Raw genomic sequence first — 25,637 nt, 5'->3', positions numbered from 1 at the left:
GGGATTCTGCTCTGATTACCATGTGAAACTTTATTCTGGGGGCTTTAGAATAGACGTTAGCGTTTTGTACCACTATCAGCTTTTTTTTTTTTTTTCCCACTGTAACTTTTCTTGGGATCCTTTGGCTTCAAACTCCCGCCTCCCCTTACACCGCTTTCCGGAGTCACGGTTACTTGCAAAAAACCCTAAACCAAAGGCAGTGCTCAGAAACGACTCATTCCCACAATAGTAGGTAACATTTATGATATTCTTGTTTTACTGTGCATATCTATGTATTTACACTCTATGTATTAACTCATTATATCTACAGCATAGTCTATTAACCTTGATTTACAGATAAGGGATTAGAGAAAAAAAAAAAAGAGTGAGAATAAGTAATTTAACCAGCTATTCAATGGAAGGCTCGGTAGCGGGTCCTTGTGGGACACGATATGGGTATATTTCCTATTTCCTGCTAAAACCTTCAGCACAGGCATGGGGTGCCCTCTGTGCTCTGGGGTCACTGAAGGAAATACCCTTGTGTGCTTCCCTTTGCCTCTCCTCTAGGTAATCATGAGCAGCGCTATTAACTTTATTACCTAGGCGTTTCATAGCAGAAGCCTCAATCTTGTTTTTCTTGTTCTTAGGCCGAGTGATGTGTTAAGACAAGGCACACACTTTCACAAGTGATTGGCTCGCTGGAGAAGGAATAGCATGGGGAGAGGAAACGATTAAAGTTGGAAGGGAAGGAGAGTTATGCCAAATTTGGATAACAAGCCTAAAGATTTCATTTCTCTTTAAATGTTTTGCTTGGACATCAGCCTTGAAAATTTCACCTTTCTCAAAGATTGGTGATGGTAAACAGTGATCCAAAGTATTATTTATTTAACTGACACGTATATTGCACATAAGTGGGCAAACATTCTAAGCACTTTATAAATATTTATTTTTAAAAATCATCATAATAGGTATATTATTAATCCTCATTTTATTGATGAGGAAAGGGAGGCTCATAGAGATTCAGTAACTTGCCTATACACATAGCTAGTAAGTAGTGGAGCTGGTGGAGTTCCCCTCGTGGTTCAGTGGGAAGGAATCCAACTAGGAACCATGAGGTTGCAGGTTCGATCCCTGGCCTCGCTCAGTGGGTTAAGGATCCAATGTTGCTGTGAGCTGTGGTGTAGGTTGCAGATGAGGCTCAGATCTGGCATTGCTGTGGCTGTGGTGTAGGTTGCAGATGAGGCTCAGATCTGGCATTGCTGTGGCTGTGGTGTAGGCCAGCAACTGCAGCTCTGATTGGACCCTTAGCCTGGGTACCTCCATATGCCGTGCATGAGGCCCTAAAAAGCAAAAAAAAAAAAATAAGTGGTGGAGCTGGGATGCTAACTATGGAACTCTAGCTTCAGAGTCTGTGTTCTTAATCTATTTGTTAATGGGATTTAAAGTAAAAAAAAAAAAAAAAAAAAACCCTTGGAGATCTCATTGTGGCTCAGTCCAGCTAGTATCCATGAGGGCTCAGATTTGAGCCCTGGTCTAGATTAGTGGGTTAAGGATCCAGCGTTGCTGAATTGTGGCATAGGTCACAGATGTAGCTTGGATCTGGTGTTGCTGTGGCTGTGGTGTAGCAGCTGCAGCCATATGCTTCCGGTTCAACCCTAAAAAGGCACCCCCTCCAAAAAAAAACCTACCTTAAATAAACTTTGAGATGATTTTTTTAAAAGTAAAAATTGAATTCTAGTTTCTATTAAGGTCTATCTTAGATAGGAAGCACTTTGGTATAATTCTTGTTTTTTTTTTAATTCTGAAAATAGAATATCATACAGAAAAAACATTTAAGCTGAAGATCACTGTTTTCCCAGTGTAAATGTTGCCTTGAAAAACCTTATATTTTCTTTCACTGCCTATTTCTAGATGACTTTGGATATTATGCAGTTAGAGCACCATAAACTGTCATGAGTGATGGTTAATTTGGGGGATTTCTATTCCCAACAAAAAGCACGGTGTTTATTTAGCCAGAAGAAAACCATTCAAAAACCTCAAACTAGCCTTTTCTATGACTCCGGGAAAATTCCTTTTGGACTCAATTTTGGATGTGATAATAAATGAAATCTTCTAAAATGTCAGCTCCTGTCTTACTGTTCATTTTTACAAGGTCACCTGCAGTCAGCAGTGCTGATCAAAATAATGAACAATCACTAGACCATAAAGTCTCGAAGGATAAAACTCCAGGCTTTTTGACCAGCATAGGATCTGAGAGGGTATATACTATGTAAAGCTTTAACCCCTCGGTTGCTATGTTCTGGAGAGGTTCCTGGGGCAGAAAGTGGACTGACTAAGGCAGAAGGGATGGTAGTTGTGGAGAAGCCTGGAGACATTTGCAGAAATGTTACAGTTCTGCCTAGAACTGTGCCAAACCTACTGTGGGGAATTTACGTATTTTTTTCTCAGTCACTCTAGCTAGGAGGCTTTCAATTTTATTAATCTTTCCAAGAACCAAATCTTACCTTTATTGATTTTCTTTACCCATTTCATTGACTTCTGCTGCCTGTTTGATGATTTCCTTCCTTCTAAATTGATTTGCTTTATTTGCTCGTCTTCTAGTTTCTAAGGCAGAAACTTAGATCATTGATTTTAAACCTTTATTCCTTCTATTACAAGTATTTAAAGCTAAGCTAGCATTTGTCTCCAAATACAGCTCTAGCTGCATCCCACAAACTTTGAAATGTGGCATTTTTATTATAATTTAGTTAAGAATATTTAAAAATTTTATTTGTGAGTTTTTCTTTGATGCGTGCATTATTTAGGAATGTGTTATTAGATTTACAAATGTTTGGAGATTTTCTGGATATCCTTCTGTTATTGATTTATAATTTCATTCTGTTTTGCACACAGAATATATTCTGTTTAATAACAGTCCTTTGAAATTTACTGTGATTTGGTTTATGGTCCAGCATATGATCTATCTTAGTTGAAATAGATAAAAATGTGTATTCTGCAGTTGTTGGGTACAGTGTTTTATAAATATCAGTTAGGTTAAACTGGTTGCTCAAAATCTAGTTTATTACTGATTTTTAAATTTGTTCTAGCAATTTCTGAGAAAGAAGTGTTAAAATCACAAGTAATTGTGGTTTTGACTATAAATTTGATGCTGACAATTTTTGCTTCATGAATTTTTGAAGCTTTGTCATTAGGTGCATATACAAAAAGGATTATTATGCCTTCTTTATGAATTTACATTTTTATCATTATTAAATGTCCCCATTTATTTTTAGTAATACTTTTTGATTTGAATTTACTCTGTCTGATATTAATATAGATAAACCAACTCTTACTTATTACACCTTTTTCTGCCCCTTTACCTCTAACTTATCTTTGTATATAAAACTTATTTTATTTCTTGTAAATGACATATAGTTACATTTTACTTTTCTAACCAAACTGACAGTCTTTGTTTTTAATTATCCTTTTTAGTCTGGTAGTGTATTTTGTTATTATGGATGTGGTTGGATTAAAAACTAAAAAATTCCCTTACCATTTTTTTATAATACAGATTTGCTAGCAGTAAGCTTCATTTTTATTTGCCCCCCCCAAAAAAAAAAGTTGTTCGTCTTTGTTTTTGAAAATTCTTTTTCCTTGGTACAGAAATATAAATTTATGGTATTTCCTTTCTTTCAACACTTTAAACATATTTTTCCATTGTTTTCTGGCTTATATTGTTTCTATGAAAAGGTTGTGACTATTCATTTGTCTTTTTTCCCACTGTAGGTAATGTACCTATTTTCCCTTTCTGGGTGTTAAGAAAAAAAAATTTTACCACTTATTTTCAGTAATTGGGCTCATATTTGCCTGGTGTGATTGTCTTTGTTTATTCCACGTGAGTTCATTGAGATCCTTGAATGTGCAGGTTTACACTTTTCATCAGATTTAGAAAATTGTTGGCCATTAGTTCTTCAAATGTTTGTTTTCACCGTATCCCTTCTAGGACACCAGTTATGTTGAGCCACTTAATATAGTCTCATGAGTCACTGAGACTCTGAAGTTCTAGCTCTTGCCTCAGTTTGGTGAGCTTCTAATGCTATGTCTTCAAGTTTACTGAGCCTATCTTCTTTATTGTTTATTCCACTAATAGACATCTGGTGAATTTTTCATTTCAGAAAGTCTAATTTTAATCTCTAATTTTTAATGTCTAAAAATTTCATTTGTTTTTTTTATGTATTTCATATTTTTTCACATCTTTCACATTTTTACTCATTATGTACATTTTGTTTTGAATTCCTGAGCACATTTAAAATATATATTTATATATGTTTATATAATATATAATTATATAATATATAATAGTTATTTAATACATATAATAATATTTATATATTATTATATTTATATAATATATAATATTATACATTTATACAATATATATATTTAAGTTCCTTGTTTGCTAATTGTAGCATCCTCTCTGTCATTTCTAGATTTGCAACTGGCAACTGATTTTTCTCCTGATTAGGGATCACATTTTCTTTCTTCTTTTTTGTGTCAAGAAATTTCTGAGTGAGTGCCAAACATTATGATGTGACATTGTGAAGTCTTTGGCTATTTCTTGCCTCCCTAAAAGAGAGAAAGGGAGATGAGTTACTTGGAGACTTGCTGGATGCTTTACAAGCTTGTTTTAAGATTTGTTATGGTAGATTAAGATGTCCTTTACACTAGATCCAGTTTAGCATTACTACTAAACTGTGGCTTTTCTGTGTGTTCTATTAATGCCTGAGTCTTCAATGAGATCTCTGAAGCTGACAGGTAGAAACTTGACTGTCTCCATGGTCTGTATGAATTCTGTGAATTATTTATAATTTGGTTCCCTGGCAGTTATTCATTGCCTGTGGGGTTTCAGCCTAGGCATGTGCAGTATTCCACCAAAAACTCGAAGAGACCCCTCTGCAGATTTTGGAGTTCTTTCTTTGTATAGCTTCCTCCTCTCTAGAACTCTGCTATGCAGATTCTAGCTGCTTAGACTCCAAGATCATGTTTCTGACTTTTCAACTAAGCAAGACTGTTGGGATCTACTTAATTTCCTTTTCTTATGCCACCGTTCAGAAATTGCCTCTGGGCAGGGTTCAACTCATTTTCTCCCCCTCTCTCAAGTATCACACTCCTGTGCTATCTGTTGCCCAATATTTTGAAGAAAACTGTTTCATATATTTTGTCCAGTTTGGAGTCAAGTTACCTTTTCATGTTGTAATATCTGCTGTACAGCAAAGTAGCAAATTGATTCCATTACGTATATATATGTACTTTATTTTTCATATTCTTTTCTATTATGGTTTATCACAGGTATTGAATTCCCTGGGCTACATAGTAGGATTTGTCTTTCTCCTGACTCATGTCTCTTAAGTATGATAATCTCTAGATCCATCCACGTTGCTGCAAATGGCAGTATTTCATTCTTTTTAATGGCTGAGTAATATTTCATTGTGTATGTACACCACATGTTCTTTATTCATCTGTTGATGGACAGTTAGGTTTTTCCATTTCGTGGTTGTAGTAAATAGCACTGTTATGAACATTGAGTGCATGATTCTTTTTGAATTACAGATTTGTCTGGATATTTGCCCAGACAAATATGGGATTTGCAGACAAGTGGGATTGCTAGATGATATGGCAACTCTATTTTTAGTTTTATGAGGAACCTCCATGCTGTTTTCCACAGTGGCTGCACCAATTTACATTCCCTCCAACAGTATAGGAGAGCTCCCTTTTCTCCATACCCTCTCTAGCATTTATTCTTATCAATTAATTTATTTTTAGGGCTGCACCTATGGCATATGGAAATTCTCAGGCTAGGGGTCACATCGGAGCTGCAGCTGCTGGCCTACACCAGAGCCACAGTAACACCAGATCCAAACTGTCTCTGTGATCTTCACCAAAGCTAATGGCAATACCGGGTCCTTAACCCATTGAACAATGCCAGGGATTGAATGCACATCCTCATTGATACTATTTGTAGAATTTTTGATGATGGCCATTCTGGCTGGTGTGAGGTGGTACCACATTGTAGTTTTGATTTCCATTTTTCCAATAATTAGCAATATAGAGCATCTTTTCATGTGCCTGTTCTGTATGTCTTCTTTTGAGAAATGTCTATTCAGGTCTTCTGCCCATTTTTTGATGGAGTTGTTTGTTTTTTCATTATTGAGTTGCATGAGCTGTTTGTATGTTTTGGAAATTTATCTCATGTTGTCATGTCATTTGCAAATATTTTCTTTCACAGGTTGTCTTTTCATTTTGTTAATGGGTTTCCTTTGCTGTACAAAGGCTTACAAGTTTGATTAGGTCTCATTTGTTTATTCTTGCTTTTATTTCTATTACCTTGGGAAACTGACCTGAGAAAACATTGGCATGATTTAAGCAAGAGAATGTTTTGCCTATGTTCTCCTATAGGAGTTTTATGGTGTTATGTCTTATATTTAAGTTTTTAAGCCATTTGGAGTTTATTTTTGTGTGTAGTGGGAGGGTGTGTTCTAACTTAATTGGCTTACATGTGGTTGTCCAACTTTCCCAACACTGCTTGCTGAAGAGACTATCTTTCCTCCATTGTATATTCTTGCCTCCTTTGTCAAAGGTTCATTGACCATAGCTGTATGAGTTTATTTCTGGGCTCTCTCATCTACTCCCTTGATCCATGTGTCTGTTTTTATGCCAATACCACACTATTTTGATCACTGTAGCTTTATAGTATTGTCTGAAGTCTGTGCAGGTTATGCCTCCTGCTTTGATCTTTTTCCTCGGGATTGCTTTGATGATTCTGGGTCTTTTATGGGTCTATATTAATTTTAGGATTACTTGCTGTCATTCTATGGTAATTTATAAGTTTGTTTTCTATGTTTCTATTTATGAGTTTGTTTATAAATTATCTGTGAGTCTATTTGTTTTGTAAATAAGTTCACTTATATCATTTTAAAAGATTCTACATGTAAGTATTATCATATATAAGAAACAGAAAAGTTTTATAACTTGCCCTAGGTAACACAGCTAGCAAGTGGGAGGCTTGGAATTTGAACCAAAGTGTGTCTAACATTCAAAAATGATATTCCTGACTATTAGACTAGAATGCCTCTCATAGTGAGTGATGTTATGGCCACTCCCTACCCCAGTGCCTTGTATGTAATACTACCTATTTTTTTTAACCGAATATGAGCAATAGCACTTTCTCAATTTTATACATTTTACATATTTTAGACTCTAAAGTTTACTAAATAAAGAAGAGTTAACAGGTACTTAATAAATGTATATTAAATTAATATATTGCTGTATATTAGCTATTTGGGGGAGGTAAATTGATTGAAATCCTGGATCACCTCAGAAAAGAACACACTTTCATGTATAGACCAAATCATGCTACAGTATCACGGCATCCTGGACACTCAAATTTCCCAGTGGAATTTGTTTTAGAAACTTTGCATTCAAGGCAGTGGAAGGCAGGTCTACTGTCTAACTTGCTATCAGTAATTGCTGCTCTCAGAACTACACAGCCTTCATTTCCTCTTGCTAGGATCCTGATTAATAAAGCAATTACAGGTACAAGAAAATGCATAAGCTTTTCATTTATTCATTTCAATGATATTGCTGAGGTACAGACATGCCCTAACTTATTTTCCAAACAGAACCTCCAATCTCCCTCCACCCTATCTTGTTCTTCTTGGTGTCCTTCCTACCTCATTATATTGCATCCTCTTATATATTTGTTTAGGTAAAAAAAAAAAATCTAGGAGTTCCTGCTATGGCTCAGTGGTAACAAACTTGACCAATATCCATGAGGATGTGGGTTTGATCCCTGGCCTCGCTCTGTGGGTTAAGGATCCTGTGTTGTGTGAGCTGTGGTGTAAGCCACAGATGTGGCTCAGATCCTATTTTGCTGTGGCTGTGGCGTAGGCCAGAGGCTACAGCTCCAGATTGAACCCCTAGCCTAGGATGCTGTGGGTATGGTCCTAAAAAAAAAAGACAAAAACCAAAAATCTAAAGTCATCCTTGATTCCACTCTTTCACTCACAGCCCACATCCAATCAACCATCAAGTCTTATGGTCTCTATCTTAAAAAATTATCCCCTTTTCGCCACCTCCACTTTGGCATCCTGGTCTGAACCACTGCCATCTCTCACCGAATTGCTCTAATAGCCTTCAGGGTTCCTTACATGATCTGTCCGCTAAGACCTTAATTCCTACCCCATCCTCCCCTTGCTTCCTCTAACTTAGCTGCCTGGCCTCCTTCTGTTCTTTAAATATTTCAAACACAGTCCTGCCTTTGGGCCTGGAGCATGTTTCCTTGCCAGGCAGGATCTGGCTGTGGCTAGCTCTGTGCCTATATTGAGATCCCTGCTGGATGAGGGCTTCCCTGTTTACCCCATCAAAAACAGTCTGCCCCAGCCCCCCGTCATTTTCTATCCCTCTGCCTTGCTTTATCATGTTATTGATCACCATCTGACTTCTTTGTGTTTTCTGCATTGTTACTGTTTTTCTTCCTCCACTAGAATGCATACGCCATGAGGGCAGGAACTTAGTTTTGTTTGACTTCCCAGTGCTTAGAGGAATAAGTATCTATTGAATGAATGACTAGGCATGGCATTGAACTAGACACTGGAGTTACGGTAGTGAACGACACAAACACCGGTCCCTGCCGTTGTGGAGTTTAAAGGTCTTACAGGGGAGGAGTTCCCATCGTGGCACAGTGGTGAACGAATCTGACTAGGAACCATGAGGTTGCAGGTTCGATCCCTGGCCTTGCTCAGTGGGTTAAGGATCCGGCATTGCCTCAAGCTGTGGTGTAGGTCACAGACGCAGCTCGGATCCTGTGTTGCTGTGGCTCTGGTGCAGGCCGGTGGCTACAGCTCCAATTAGACCCCTTGCCTGGGAACCTCCATATGCCTCGGGAACGGCCCTAGAAAAGGCAAAAAGACAAAAAAAAAAAAAAGGTCTTACAGGGAAGACAGACATTAAATAATGAATTACATGAGACGTGATTATTATGTTTATAAGTGCTAAGGACACATCATTAATCCCTCTGACTGAAGGTCTTGGTGTATTGGAAGGCCGACTATCAAACATTTAATAATTTAGGGCCAAGAGTCAGAATCCCTCGAAGCACACACTTTTTGAAATGAAAATACAAAAGAATCAATGTCATGCACATGAGTATCCATAGTTAGAGGCAGTTTAAACAGGATTATCGAGATTTAGAGGGAGCTGACAAAGCAAGAACGGGACCCAGACTAAAAGTAGCTTACTAAACAGATAATCCATTGAGGCTATGTTCTTTCCATCAGTCAAGGTTACTGCAGGCCCCAGGAAAAGAAATTGATAGACTGGGTCCAGCTAACCACCCTTTGGAGGGAAAACAAAACATACATCCCAGAACATTTTTCTGATTTACCTAAATCCAAGAGAGTAAGAGTATGTTTAATTTTGTTTTGTTTTGATTGAAATCCTGGATCACCTCAGAAAAGAACACACTTTCATGTATATACCAAATCATGCTGCAGTATCATGGCATCCTGGGAGCTGCAGCTGTCGGCCTATGAAGTTTTATGATGTCAACCAGGAGTTAAGGTGGCAGGAGGAAGAAAGTTTTATTAGAATTATTGCTCCAGGAGTTCCTGTCGTGGCTCAGTGGAAATGAATCTGACCAGTAACCATGAGGATGCAGATTTGATCCCTGGCTTCGCTCAATGGGTCGAGCATCTGGCATTGCTGTGGCTGTGGTGTAGGCCGGCGCTACAGTTCCAATTCGATCCCTAGCCTGGGAATCTCCACATGCTGCGAGTTCAGCACCCCTCCTCCCCCCAAAAAATTACTGCTCCAACTGTTGTATTGAATTTGTTGAATCATTTAAGAATGTTTTGACTAACAAGCGATCCATGAGAGAATGAATATGCCACGGCTATGTATGGGGGCAAGTTCCCAATCCATTATCTTATTTTTAGGTATATGGGTTTGGATTACATCTTTATGTATGAGAAAAGATTGCTCTAATTAACCCTAGTACATTTCTTAACCAGAAAATGTATTTTCAACTTTTTTAAGAAAGCAGGCAAGTTTATGACAGTAAACTAATTCTTGTAAAATAAAACTTAATTCTCATCTTTGTCTTTCAAAAATTATGATAATAGTCATTTATCAAGTGCTTATCATGCTTTAGGAAGGCTGAACCATCTCATTTTAGTCCCCAGAACAAATCTGCAAGATATTATCATGACCATTCCATGGATACTGAAACTGAAACCCAGTAAGTTCAGTATCATGTACTAGTGATTGTTGGAGCTGTGATTCAAACTCAGGCCTGGTGACTTCAAAACCTCTGCATTTAAATCTAACGTGGTGCCACAAAAACCACCCCCACCAAAAAGTAAGTGGTCATAGTTGGTATAAAAGAGGTAAAGTGAACACTCAATTTAAGAACAGTCTTTCCTGGAGTTCCCAACATGGCTCGGTGGTTAACGAATCCAATTAGGAACCATGAGGTTGCAGGTTCGATCCCTGGCCTCGCTCAGTGGGTTAAGGAACCAGTGTTGCCGTGAGCTGTGGTGTAGGTTGCAGACACGGCTCAGATCCTGTGTTGCTGTGGCTGTGGCATAGGCTGGTGGCTACAGGTCCAATTGTATCCCTAGCCTGGGAATCTCCATATGCTGGGGTTGTAGCCTTTAAAAGGCCCAGAGGAAATGAACCCAACTAGTATCCATGAGGATGCATCTTTGATTCTTGGCCCCGCTCACTGGGTTAAGGACCCTTTGCTGCTGTAGTTGTGGCATAGGCCAGCAGTTGCAGGTCCAATTCGACCTCTAGCCTGGGAATTTACATATGATTTACGTGCATGCCTAAAAAAGAAAACAAACAAACAAGAAAGAATATTAAGGAGGTCCACGGAGGGTCTGAGTACTTTGAGGAATGATACATCCCAACTGGGTTATTAAGAAACATTAAACTATTTCAAGGAGAAAATTTCTTAGATGTGAAGAACATAATCATAATATAATAGGTAGTAATAAAACTATCATTTTTGAGCACTTCTGTGCAGGTAATGAGCTAAGGGGTTTGCTAATGTGCCTAGGGGCTCTCATCCAACTTATGCATGAGAAACTAAACACCAGTTGGTGAAAAACAAGTGTTTTCTCATATACAGTGTTCTTTGCTATTGCTGTTAGATAAGCACGGCTGAAATGGCAATTGATGGACCTGATTTTTCATGTTCTAACCTTGCAGATAATTAAGGCATTGTGGTGCTCTGGGATGAGCTAAGCCCTCGTGTACGGTTGCCAGATTAAAACCAGTACACCCAGTCAGATCCGAATTTCAGATGAACATTAAGTAATTTTTTTAGTGTGAGTTTGTTGCATGCAGTGTTTGGGACATACGTCTATTGCGTCTGTATTTGCAAAATCCGGCAACCCTCTCTGGGTGTGAATCCCAGCTAACTGACACAATACAGGCCATTATGACCCTGGGCAAATGACTTCATCTCCCAGCCTTCATTTCCTCCTCTATAAAATGAAGTCAATACACTATCACAGTTTTGGAATTTAAATCATTTATTTTGCTTTGAGAAAATTAAATTTCCTCCAGTCTTGAGAATTTTTCCTTGAATGTCTATTCATTATGTGGTATTCCTTTGTACCTGTCATTTTTAACATTTGCTACCATCTTGTGCTTTTTGAAATGTTTACAAGTAATTTCACAGAGATGGGTTTAAGCCATGTTGCTCAGAGCAAGGGGCTTATTTTCCTAAGTAGATTGTGTAACTCTGCTTAAAGAGGAGCATGATATAGTGAGACTGACACAATAGCATTCTAGCATAAAGCTAAATTGTGACAAAAGTGGCCACACTGGTAAGTTTGGAGGAAGTTTGCAATGAGTTGATTTATGAAAATCACACACACTAGCAGCTTAAAGGTTTGTATTTAAATACAAGATGGCAAAAAAGTAGGTCAAAGTAGGATATTTGGTAAAATTTTGATTGATCAGGGAAAAATTGAAAGAAGTCAACAAATTATGTATGAGAGTCATTTAAAGTCAAACAGGTAAACACAGATTTTCTGGAAATTATATTGCCAATAAAAATTGAAAGTGTTAAGAATGGCAATACACTTTAATCTAGTAATCTCATTTCTAAGAAAATAATAATCACAAGTATGCATAAGAATTTCAGAATTAGAACACTTATTTTGAAATATTTTAGACCAGAGGAAATATCCAATGATAAGAAAATTAAATAAATAGTGGAATAATATGATCGATTATGTAATCTGAAAGAGGATGCTTTAGATAGATATTTAGTAGTATAAAATGATAAGAAATGAAATCAGATTTACTATATTTTTAATTGTATGTCATAGTTATATGTATATGTATAAACCAAAATGTTAATATTGATTATCCCAAAATGGCAACGACGTATTTGTTTTATTTTCTTTCTTTTTGTATTGCCCAAATTTTATGAAACATGCTTTATTTTATAATTAGAAATAAAATATTTTTAAAATTCTCGAATCCAAAAGCCAGTTTTCTGAAAGTACTCGGTACTCTGCTAATTTTCTTTGCCAGGCACCTTGAGTATCTTCTCCTTTGCAAGCCTAGTAGCCCTGCTGGAAGGTGAAGCCATTGAACTGAGGCAGTAAACATTACTGAGTTGTTCAGTGGCTAATTTTTCAGCAGGACAAATACTGCAAGTCCTGGAGAAAGAATGACATATTTTTAGAGCTGTTAGGTTAAAATGAAGGCAGTCATGCTACATGGAGACAGTATTTATTATTTCATGAAATTCTGATTTTCCGCAGTAAAGCAGAAAAAAAAGTTTTGTGAGTGTGTAAACTGTCAAATATTGCATTAAAAATTCTGATGGAAATTTACTCTTAGATCATTAGAATATCATTTAGACACTAACTGGCATATCTTACTTTTTTATACATCTAAAGTATGAATTATTCTTTCAGGCAAGCTCAGACTCATCCTATTTTATTTCTGACTGGGTATATTTCAAACATGCCAGTTCTTCCACAAAATACAGAATAAACAGATCAATGAATAAATAAGTGCACCCTATTTGTATTTTAATGGTTTTTATTATGACTCTACTACTTTTAAAAATTTAGTTATACTTTGTAAAAAACCTAGACAGTTCTTTCCAGATTGTAACCCTGGGTGAACTGATACTATAACTTCATGAAATTCATCAGATACTATTTCCTGTGGTTAAATTTACTTTCAAATATGTTAAGAGGTATAGTTCTAAGATGCTCCCTTCCATTCCAAACTCTCACGCATATTAATAAGCTCGGGCTCTTGCAAGGGATAATGGTGATTTGGTTGCTGTTATTTTCATCTGTATACAAATCCGCAAATCCAGTACCGACTCATGAAAATCCTCCTTTGTCAATGCCACAGAACCGTTTCTTTCCCTGGGAATGAGTAAGAAAACTAGCTGGTTTTGCATATTTATTTCTTTATTTAAATTAGAACCTGGATTTTGACAATGTCATGATTTATACTGAATCCTTGTTTGTTTTGGATATACCACTGACTTCCAGCTCTAGAAGACACAGGTATATTGCTTAAGCAACCAAAGGTAAGAACCCAGTGATAATTACAGTTGTATTTTCACATATGTTTATACCTCTGTTTTGATTTATTAAAGCATCAGTATTTGCTTTGTTTTCCATACGTTTTCTAGTTATAGCTGATGGTTGTATTTTCATCGACTTTCTATTTTTGACAGATAAAGACTCCTATTCATCCTTCAAAACCCAGTTACATATTCCCTGCTTTGGAAAGCTTTTCATGAACCCCTCAACTCTACAGGGTTGGGCTATGTACGCACAAAATTGTCATATTGGATTAATATTTACAGGGTTCTTTCGTTAACTGCTTTGGGTCTGGAAGCCTATTAGCACTCCATCTTTCCTCTTCTTTTTCTTACCTTCACACTGCAGCAAGCTATATGGTACTGCTGCTTATATAGCACAGGCTCGCAAGTTCTGAGAAGCAAAAATATGAATTAAGTACAGATTGGGTTATGTTATCTGAAAATTGTTTGACGTAAAAATATGAGGACTCTTAATGTGTTCTTCTGGGTATAAGATATAGCTTTGTAAGAAAGCAGGAAAAAGAATATCCTAAATTTCAACTACTCCTTGTGACTGATGAAATTTCTGTGTGGAGTCCAGAGGACCTCAAGGGCTGGGTTCTAAGTATTTATTTGCCTTTGTATATGTTTACTCATCTTTATTATTTCCATCAAAAGTTTATATTTGATTTTTTCCAGGGGATATACAGAAAAAAAGAAAAATGCTTTGCCTTTAGAAGCTTAGAGACGATTGGGAAAGTGGGACATTCATATATAAACAGAGATGTATGTACGAGGAAGTGAAGGCTTATGACTAAAGGAATGATTTAAAATATAGTCAATACATCTAGTGAATGGAGGAATCACAAGAGAAAAAGAATATATATATGTCTGTATGACTGGGTCACTTTGCTATACAGTAGAAATTGACAGAACACTGTAAATCAACTATAATGGAAAAAATAAAAATCATAAAGTAAAAAAAAAATTTATGGCCAATTTTTACAATTTGGAATACTTTCTGATTTCAATGGAGAAAGTGGGAAATATAATACATCAAGACTTCCAACCATGGAAAGTCTTCATGCTTACCCTTGATTAGTATAGCAGATTGATTCTAAAGAAAATTTTCTTTGATGATGTAGGGTCTGGTGATGTCTTGGTCATAATATATATGATTTAGTGTATTGTTATAATCAATTCTTTAAATTTATTTGAAAAATAGTCCTAGTTCTGGTCACTGGGAATGGAGTGCAGACCAAGAATTTTTGCTTTTATAGTACTTAACCTTTTCTGACACTTAAATCACTCTGTTATAGCACAGTGTTTTCTTGTAAACTATTTTGGCTGAAAAAAAGGAGTCTGAAAAATATATTTGTTATTTGACGGTTTTATTAATTGGCTTTTGATTAATCGAGATTTTATTTTATGATGGCTGCTCTGTCAATTTTCTGTGGATTGAAGAGGTAATGGTCATGGCGATGATAACAATGACCTTAGTGAAATTATTTCTTCCTGAGAAAGTGTTGTGTTTTCTTTGTAAATTGATAACAATTGAATTAACAAGTCTGACAGGCCTCTGTGCTTGCTGTGGGCACACATAGCAACACTGTTGTGCTCTGGTTTAGTCTTTGTGGTTTAGTCTTTAGTCACAGTTTACTTATGATCCTAAAAGATAATTATTAAATAACTGCTTTGACAAATATGACTTCTCAAAATGATAGTTCAAGGAGGGAGGGATTCAAAAAAGATTATTTAAAGCACTTTAGCTCTCCTTATCTCCATAAGAAAGCTGATGGTTGTCTCTCTTGCCCTGAGCTTGGGGGTTCTATAATAATGTCATCAACCTGCATTTGTATAACTTCACAGCCTTCAATATTGTTTTGTAAATATTTTTCATTAGCTCCCTGTAGAGAATCATTACAGTAGGCAGGGCAGGTATTAACATCTCTGCTTTAAGGAAGTGGAAACTGAAGCTCAGAACGACCCCACTGGCAATTTGGTAAAGAGCTGGTGCTAGAACCCAAGCCTCTGGCAGGAGATGGCTGGTTTCAAGCATTGGCTGCCTCTCTGTTGCAGAGCCAGCCAAGCCCGTTCTGGATGGTTACACAAGTCCAGGAACGTTGTTAAATATTAAGAAACAACCTTAGCTCTGCAGTTGGATACTGAGATTGGACAAGGACTGGAAAACATTATTTTAAAGCAAACGTGCTGACAATTTTCTTTTTTGGCCGCATCTGCAGCATATGGCATTCCTGGGCCAGGGATCAAATCCAAGCCACAGCTGTGACCTACATCACAGCTGTGGCGATCCTGAATTCCTAACCCATGTTGCCAAGCTGGGGATTGAACCCATGTAGCCATGCAGTCAATGTGGATCCTTAACCCACTGTACCACAATGGGAACTCCTAATTATTTTTGTGACTAAACAAAATCTCATTTAAAAATACTACCTTTTTTATTCTCACTTTAAAAATAAATTAGGAGAAAACACAGAAGAATACAAAGAAGAAAGCAAAATACTGATGAGCCCGCTATGACAAAGTTATAGCATGTTTAGCATTAAAGTGCTTATCCTTTCCATGCACGTATGCATACTTGTTAATAAAACAAGATGATATATAAATAGTGCTTAACAATGTATCATGAACATTTCTACAAGTTGTTAAATGCGTTCTTTTGAGAAAAAATAGAAAAATGTATCCTTTTATTATAAAATTACTGTGTGCTCACTGTGTAAAATTCAAACAATACAGAGAGCTCTTCTCCAGAGAATATTGTGTACTGTTTACTGCATATTATTCGGCACTTTTTTATGAAGCCTAATTTTACTGGTTTCATTGGCAGATTAGAGTACCTTGTTTAGAAAAGCTTTGCACTCATGGGCAAGAGACCATCATTTATCTTAAAAAAGTACATGGTGCTTATTCGTGTCAATATAGCAAATAATGTACAAATAACAACTACATCATGTATCACAATCTTTTGGGACATTCGCAAGGAATTCTACTCCATAAAGCACTGACCTATAGGAATCCTCATACATGTGGAATCATCTCTGCCTATTTTCAAATAATTGAGTGGTATGGGGGCTCTAAGCTGCATAATATGCAACTGTCCTTGTTTTAAAGATGATGCTTTAAAGTCTGTGTAGTCTGCCAGCCTCACAAACTGAATTCCTCAGTTCAGTTTTTAATTTTACCCAAAAGTAGTTCACTGCTTGGGTGCCATAATACAGTCTATTATGAATCATAACACAGTTGTGATGATGATTAAATGAGATTATAGGAGTTAGATTGCTTTGAAAGCCACAAACTGATACACAAGTATTTGTACTAAATGACATAAGCAATTTACATGTTAAAGTACTTGAATGATGCTAGTAGATTACAGAATTTTATGCTTATTCCATAAAGGTAAAATTAAAGTACAATTAATAGAGGACCTGGAGTACATGTTCATTTGGGGGATGATAATAATGCCTGACACCTAGCAGGCATTAAATATGTGTTGAATGAGTTAAAGAACCCAACTGAAAAAAATGGGATAAGACTATATAAGTATCCAATTCACAAAGAAAACATCCATGTGACTAATAGACACATGAGAGTTTGTTCAACTTCATAAGAAAATGCAAATCAAAAACCATAGCACAAATAAATTCTCTCATCAAATTGGGAAAAAAAGTTAAAATTTGACAATATCAATGGTTGGTTAGGATTGGGGGGAATGCTATAACTCTATAGGGCTCACAGACTTTAAAATGATACACAGCCTTGGGCAGCAATGTGGCTAGCTCTCATAAACTGAAATTAGCACTAGCAATTCCACTTCTGGATATAGACATCAGACCAATTTTTCATTAATAGAGGAAATATGAGTAGAAAAAAAGGAGCAAAAAATATATATAGATAGATTATAATATCAACAAGCAATATAATAAAATGAAATAGCTCGGTGTGTATTAACAGAGATCATTTTCAAAACATATTTTTGAGTGAAAAAGCAAGTTGCAGAATCACACAGAGGAAGATACTGCTTAAGATACCTAGACAAGGAGTTCCCGTTGTGGCGCAGTGGTTAACGAATCCGACTAGGAACCATGAGTTGCGGGTTCGATCCCTGCCCTTGCTCAGTGGGTTAACGATCCGGTGTTGCCATGAGCTGTGGTGTAGGTTGCAGACGTGGCTCGGATCCCGCGTTGCTGTGGCTCTGGCGTAGGCCGGTGGGTACAGCTCCGATTCGACTCCTGGCCTGGGAACCTCCATATGCCACGGGTGCGGCCCAAGAAATAGCAACAACAACAACGACAAAAAAAAAAAAAAAGATACCTAAACATCATGTCCCAATCTATGCATTGGTTATGGATGATTATGCAGGTATGTAAAAGGATGGCTGGGCTGGAAGGACACACACCAAACTTACAGTAGAGGTTGCTTCTGGGTAGAGGGTAGAGGGAGGAGAAGATTGGAACTAGGAGGTGGCAGCTTGATAAAAGAGCTTCAGCATTAGGTGGAAAGTTGTGTTGTTTTTCATATCCTATCAAAGGTGAAGAAGCAAATTTGACAAAAGACAAAAGTTAACGTTGTTAATTCCTGATGGTAGAAGTATGTATGGATAATATTTTTTACTCTTTTGCACTTTGAAATGGGGATGACTATGCATACCCACTAAGTCATTAAGTTACATTATACAGTATTCAGAAAACACATTATTCTCTTTTCTACACCTATTGCCTAGTCCCATCCATAGTTCCCCTTCTTCAGAATCAGGTACTTAACTGTTACTGCTTTCTTGTTGCAATTTTTTTTTTTAATCTACACACACACACACAAATATATATTGTATCTGTATATCAATATCTATCTATCCTTTTTTCCCTACACGTGGTAATATGCTATATCTTTAAGAACAACCAATACCTTTTCATCTAGAAGTGTTTTGTTATTTTTAACCACTATGTAGTATTTCATTGTATCTTTTTGGAAAGAAAAAAGGGTAGGAAAAAAGTGAGAGGGAGGGAGGAAGGGAGATTGGGACTCCACTGCAGAAGAAAGGGTAATAGTTCAGTAGACCATGGTGATATCTTGAGGGTTCTAGAATAAGAATAAGATAGTATATGTGTCTTAGGAAGACTAATTTGGGAGTACTTTCCAGGATGATTTGGAGGGAGGGTGATGCTGGGAATGCACAAATCAGGTACGAGACTCAGTCAAAGATAAGAAGATATCAAGCACCTGACAAGCCCTAGGGACAATTAGAATGAAAAAAGTGGGAGTGCAGGCAAGAGTAATTGCAAAATTTGATCTGTAAGACTTGCCAGAGTGGGTGAGTGGGAAGGAAAGAGTCAAAGATAATGAACTCCAAGTTCTAAGTGAATTTAAGGGCATGAAAGAACAATGACTCTATGACCAGAAATAGCAAGTCAGGAAGAAGAGCTGGTTTGACAGGGAAAGAAGCAAAAGTCCAGTTTTGGATATGCTGGACACAGGACTCTAATATAGGTGCTTCAGAAATTCAATGAAAGAAACTTGGCTAATAGGTATTCAACATGTTTAGAATGAATGAATGAATGAAATACAGTAAGGAGCCAAGGAAGGTAGGCAGGGCGGTTTATGTGAAATGGGGGAGATATTTGCCTAGAAGTGAAAGCAGAACTTTGTGGAAGAAATTGGATGAAAGTATGAGCTGGATGTGGGACTGGATGTATTATTAATTTCTATATAATATATGGTAGTAGTGCTATAAATGGAAGGACCCAGTGGACAGAGTTGCTGGAGCACACAGAGCCCCGGAGCTTTGGCAGTCTAGAACTTCTTATTGATGGATGAAAAAGGATCCACATCCATGCCACGTTTCTAGATCCACGCATAGATCTAGTGATGATCAGATTCGAGTGAGTCAGGTAAACCCTGACTTACTGCACCAGGGTTTTAAGGGTTGGGACAAAGTGATAAACAGAGGAAGTGTGGAAGGAGACCTTAATAAAGAGGTTGGAGTTGTAGTGAAGCAAAGATGATTGGGATTCATTTCTTCATCACTTCTGCCTATGCTCCCTCGGACCTTCGTTAATTCAATTACTTGTTCATTCTTTCCACAAACATCAGTGGGTCCTTGCAAAGTTCTAAGCACAGTTTTTCATACTAAGGATTTATAAGAATGAAACACAAAATAGAAACAACTCCCTCTCTTAAGGAGTTCAGTCTAGTGAAATTATAGAAAAAAATCTTTTCTGGTATTTTTCCTGAGGACAATAGTGGATTCAGAATTTCTACATGATAAGGGCTTAGGGGCAGCCATCTGGGAGAAGTGGGGGCTAGGACTTACGTTAAAGCTATATTTATGTATTAAATCAACTGGTTTTTGAAAAGTGTATTATTCGGGGGTGACTTGGCTACTAAAGGATATCCTTTGACCCCCAAGGCCACTGCTTTGCATATGTCAATGTTTTAAGACATGCTTTTTGAATGTACATCACTGCATCATAAATAATTGAGTGAATCCAAAAGGTACACTTTCATGGAGAAGACCACATTGATGGGAATGAAGCAAAGAGAAACAAGTGTCACTTGGGGCCATTGAGTTCCCCTATCATGCCTTTTCTAAACTGTGCACAAAGAGCTTGAGCTTTGCAGCCACCATACCATAATGGCACCACCATAATGTCACGTGACTCTGAGCACATCCTTTAACCTCTCTGAGTTTCTTATCCTCCCCTGTGAAATGGAGAATGTAAAGCCATGCCTCAGATTCTTGTGTGGATTAAATATGGATAAGCAACGAGATCCTGCTGCATAGCACTGGAAACTATATCTAGTCACTTGTGACAGAGCATGATGGAGGATAATGTGAGAAAAAGAATGTATATATATATGTGTGTTTGTGTGACTGGGTCACTTTGCTGTACAGTAGAAAATTGACAGAACCCTGAAAAACAACTATAATAGAAAAAATAAAAATCATTATAAAAAATATGGTAACCTGACATAACCGCTGACCTGTGGCAGGCACTCAATAAATATTTCTTAGCTTTCTCTCCTGTCCCTATGGTTTTGATGTGCATATAGAGGCTGGGAGAGGTGGACCATTGCGGAGAATGAGCAACATGGACTTCTTTCTCCCTTGCCTGCTCTCACATAGCCTGAATCTGTCACACCCTGGTGGGAAGGGTGGTCTTAAACATTTCCCAGAGCGATCAGAAATGTTTCACTTAAGTCTGAAGAATGGTTTAGAATTTGGGCAGATTCTGACGTGGCACAGACTAGACAGCTGGTCTGCTTAGAAAGAAGCTGGGCATTTTCCCAACTCTCAACTTCTTTTTTGGGGGGGGGGTCTTTTTGCCATTTCCTGGGCTGCTCCCGCAGCATATGAGCATGTGGAGGTTCCCAGGCTAGGGGTCTAATCGGAGCTGTCGCCACCAGCCTACGCCAGAGCCATAGCAACTCGGGATCCGAGCTGCATCTGTAATCTACACCACAGCTCAAGGCAATGCCGGATCCTTAACCCACTGAGCAAGGCCAGGGATCGAACCCACAACTTCATGGTTCCTAGTCGGATTCGTTAACCACTGAGCCACGACGGGAACTCCTCAACTGCCACTTCTAAATCCTCCACTCCACCCTCCTCCTTTCCCACTGCAGCTTGCCTTTCTAATCTTTGTCTTGGGCATCTGCTGATCTCCTTGTCACCACTCCACAATCATTAAATAATTTGGCACCTACTGTACAGATGTCCCTTTCCTACAGAGTCTCATTGTCTTTCTGGGCAACCTCCACTGATGCACCAGATACATCGGAGTCCCTAACGTCCCAAATTCTTTTCTTGCCTTTTCTTCCATCTCTCCACGGAGGTCACCTGAGTCCTCAACTCAGAGCTGCTTCACCTCCACCATCATAACCTTCAGGGCAGCATCTTATTTCCTGACTGCAGCCTCCTTGGCTTGCAACTCTTACTCTCTTTCCCACTAGACCTGTTCTTCAACCTTGTTGCAATATCTGTCTCCATGACCTCCAATTTCCTAATACATCCTCCCTTTCCATCACTCCCTCCCATCTTCAGCTTAATTAAAATGTGAATTTTTTCTTTAGAAGAATCTTTCACAACCTCCTTCCCTCCTCTGCCCCCTTGTCCCTGTACCCCAGCTGCTGACCCCAATCTCCGATCCTTTCAGGTATCTGCCTTTTGGGTTCTTTCCTACCTGAACTCCCCGGTGAGAGATCACAGCACCATGTTGCATCAGTTCGGATCCAGTGATACCTGTGATCCTTCTACAAATTCTCACCCCAGCTCCTTCCTGTTGCCTCATCTAGTCAGAAAACTGGGCATGGCCCCACTTGGAATCCTCCAGCGACTCATCTTTGTTAAGATAACAGAACATTCAATGCAGGTAGTGAATTAACCTCTACTTTCCTCTCCGCTTCTTTTCTTGTCACTTATGCACAGAACTGTATGCTCTATGATTTGATCCCCTCTGGTTACCAAAAGGGGCCCTGCTCTCTCATGGTGCTTTTTGGTACTTGCTACTGCTTCTACCTAGAATTCTGTTCGACACTGTAATGTGCTTGGCAGGTGTCTGTCTGCTCTTTGCCCAAGATCTCTCTAGCCATGCCTTTTCAGGAAGCTTCCTCCTGGAAGAGGATTAGGCCCATCTCCTCTTGGCTCCCACAGCACACCTGGCCTGACCCCACCTCTATGTACTGGATACTGGTTGTTTGACCCTCCAGATCCCTTTCCACCTAATACTAGTTTCCTAACACTGCTGGAACCAACTCACCTAAACTTGGTGGCTTAGAACAATGGAAATGTGATGTCTCAGTTCTAGAATACAGAAATACTACACCAAGGTGTTGAAGAGGCCATGCTTCCTCTGAAGGCACAAGGGAAGAATCTGTTCCATGCTCTTTGCTAGCTTCTGGTAGGGGCGGGCACTCCTTGGCTTGTGGGTGCATCACTCAAATGCTCCATTCTTCACGTTGAGTTTTCTTTGTGTATCTTCACATAGCCTTCCCTCTGTGTGTGTGATTCTGCATCCAAATTTCCCCTTTTCCAGCTATCAAATTTTTCTTCCAACACTATTAAAATGTCCACTAATTTTGAAGCAAAGAAAAGGTAATCTTGGGAAGGGAAGAGGTGACATCACGAACATTTTTTGTTGTTGTTTCTTTTGCTCAGGGTGGTGCCCTTGTCTTGCTCCCAGCACTAGCTGTGAGTTCTTTAGGGCCATAGTCATATCTGGGCTTCTTTCTCACGGCATCTGGCAGGGAACATTGTACATGGTATTTATCTGTTGAATTGGACATAGACATTAATTTCTTGGAATGTATGTTTCATTTTTTAATTGTTCATTGCTAACATACAGAAATAAAATTAGCTTTTGAATTTTTTGTCCTGTGACCTGGACAATTCACTGATTTATCTTAATATTTTTCTATAGATTCTTCTATTTTTGGCTGCACTTGCAGCATGCCAAAGTTCTTGGGCCAGGGATCGAACCTGAGCGACAGCAGTGACAATGCTGAATCCCTTTTTTTTTTTTTAAATAAGAACAAGTGTCCTCACTTGTGGCATATGGAAGTTCCTGAGCCAGGGGTTAAGCCACAGCCACTGCAGAAGCTACACCATGTAGTTATGTTGTGAGCCACAAGGGAAGTCCACAATGTCGAATCCTTAACTGCTAGGCCACCAGGGAACTCCCTTAGATTTTTTTTTTTGGGGGGGGGCTTTTTAGGGCCAAACCCGTGGCTATGGAGGTTCCCAGGCTAGGGGTCCAATTGGAGCTGTAGCCGCTGGCCTGCACCACAGCTACAGCAAGGCCAGATCTGAGCCACATCTACAACCTACACCATAGCTCACAGCAACGCCAGATCCTTAACCCACTGAGAAAGGCCAGGGATTTATCCTGCCTCCTCATGGATACTAGTCAGATTGATCCATGTTGGGAACTCCTGTTGTTGTTGTTTGTTTTGTTTTTTTTAGGGCTGCACCTGTGGCATATGGAAGTTCCCAGGGGTCAAATCAGAGCTGCAGCTGCCAGTCTATGCCTCAGCCACTGCAATGCTGGATCCAAGCCAAGTCAGTGAACGACACCACAGTTCATGGCAACACCAGATCCTTAACACACTGTGAGGCCAGGGATTGAACACACATCCTCATGGATACTAGTTGAGTTTGTTACATTTGAGCCACAATGGGAACTTCCTAGAATCTTTAGGGTTATTTGCATATACGATCACATCATCTGAAAATATAGTTTCAGTTTGTTTCCTGTATGGATCCTCTTTCTTTCTCTCCTCTTTCTTTTCCTTTCCTTCCTTCCTTCCTTCCTTCTTTTCTGGCTTTCTGCAAGAGCTAGACCACCAGTACAATCTGAATACCTATCGAATATCTTTGCCTTTTCTTGACTCTAGAGCAAACACGTTCAGTGATTCATCATTAGGTATGATGCCAGTTGTATGCCATATATGTATTGTGGTATATGTAGGTTCCCAGGCTAGGGGGTCAAATCGGGGCTACATGTGGAGCCTATGCCACAGCCACAGCAATGCCACATCAGAGCCACCTTTGTGACCTACACCACAGTTCACAGAAATGCTGGATCCTTAACCCACTGACAAAAGCCGGGGATCGAACCTGTATCCTCATGGATACTACTTGTTTTCATTACCACTGAGCCACAACAGGAACTCTCCAAAGACTTAATATTTTAAAGAATGAAATGTGCTTTATATACTTTTCCATATCAAATGATTTTTTTTCTTTTTCTTTTTTCTTTTGGTTCTTTCTTTCCTATTTTATTCCTAACAAAGGCAAGTTTTCCACCAAAACCCAGAGATCAGTGGTAGAAAAATAACACAGGAAAAATCCCCAATCCATATAATTAAAACTTGGAGGTACAGGCTGGGTGTGCATGTTGTTGGGGAGGGGATGGATGGATGGAGGGATGGATAGATGGAAGACGAGCCATGGAGGATACGGTGGAAGTATGGGACCTGTTGCAGTTGTCCAGCACCCCAAGGCATCCTCTCTTCATGTTGGCCTTCTTTGGTTTTTATCAGCAGGGCAGTGGCAGGTGACCTTCAATACAAGAACTGGTAAGTTGTGGCAGTGTTTTTGGAGCCTGTGAAGAGATAATGTTTTGTTTTGTCAACCAAAAAAAATACGCAACCTCAAAGTTGATAATTATGTTTTATTGGGTGCCCTTACTGAGGACTATAGCCAGGGAAGGCAGCTTCTCAGACAGCTCGGAGGGACTGATCCAAAGAGGTAAGGGAGGAACCAGGATATATAGGAGTTTTTGCTTAAAAAAAAAAAAAAAAGCATGGAGTCAAACATCAAAAGATTACACTAGTCACAAATACCAGACATCTCAAGTCAATGCTTTTAGTGCTTTTCTGTGTTTGGCAAGAGTCAAGAGTCTCTATATCAGAGTTCCCGTCGTGGCTCAGTGGTTAACAAGTTAACAAATCCGCCTAGGAACCATGAGCTTGAGGGTTCGATCCCTGGCCTCGCTCAGTGGGTTAAGGATCCTGTGTTGCTGTGGCTGTGGCGTAGGTCAGCGGCCACAGCTCCAATTACACCCCTAGCCTGGGAACCTCCATATGCCGCAGGTGCGGCCCTGGAAAAAAGACAAAAAAAAAAAAAAAGAGTCTCTATATCAAATTATTCCTTTGATATACATCTTAACTATCTGGGGCCAATATTTTGTTTTTCTCTATCCTGAATCCCTCTCAAGGTGCACCTATCCTGGTGGCTGTAGTGGCTGATGACTTGATGGCAGGTGACATTCATTTGTTGTTTACCCGAAGGGTAGGCAACATGCTTACATTTATAGTTGTACAATGATCATCACGACCCAATTTTATAGGCAACATTCTTTGTTTACTGAAATGACAGCTGTTCTTTAATCCATAGTTTCCTTTTTTTTTTTTTTTTTTGCTGACACCTGGTAATTTACTAGTGGGGAGCCTTGGCCTGGGAAAGGGGAGGCCAGGATGGACACCTAGTGGCCACCTGGGTGGGTTTTCTGGGACATCAGGTGTTTCCTCCATGAACGTT

The 25,637-nt window shown here is 38.7% G+C and overlaps 1 protein-coding gene across 1 annotated transcript in view; it reads left to right on the top strand.

The window, feature by feature from the left end:
* Nucleotides 1-25,637, top strand: part of CNGA1 (cyclic nucleotide gated channel subunit alpha 1) — a 72,580-nt gene that overhangs the window by 33,051 nt on the left and 13,892 nt on the right.

This window comes from Phacochoerus africanus, chromosome 10 (genome assembly GCF_016906955.1).
Source record: "Phacochoerus africanus isolate WHEZ1 chromosome 10, ROS_Pafr_v1, whole genome shotgun sequence".
Taxonomy (NCBI): domain Eukaryota; kingdom Metazoa; phylum Chordata; class Mammalia; order Artiodactyla; family Suidae; genus Phacochoerus; species Phacochoerus africanus.
The sequence above is the reverse complement of the archived record's forward strand: the minus strand, read 5'-3'. Positions and strand labels throughout refer to the sequence as shown.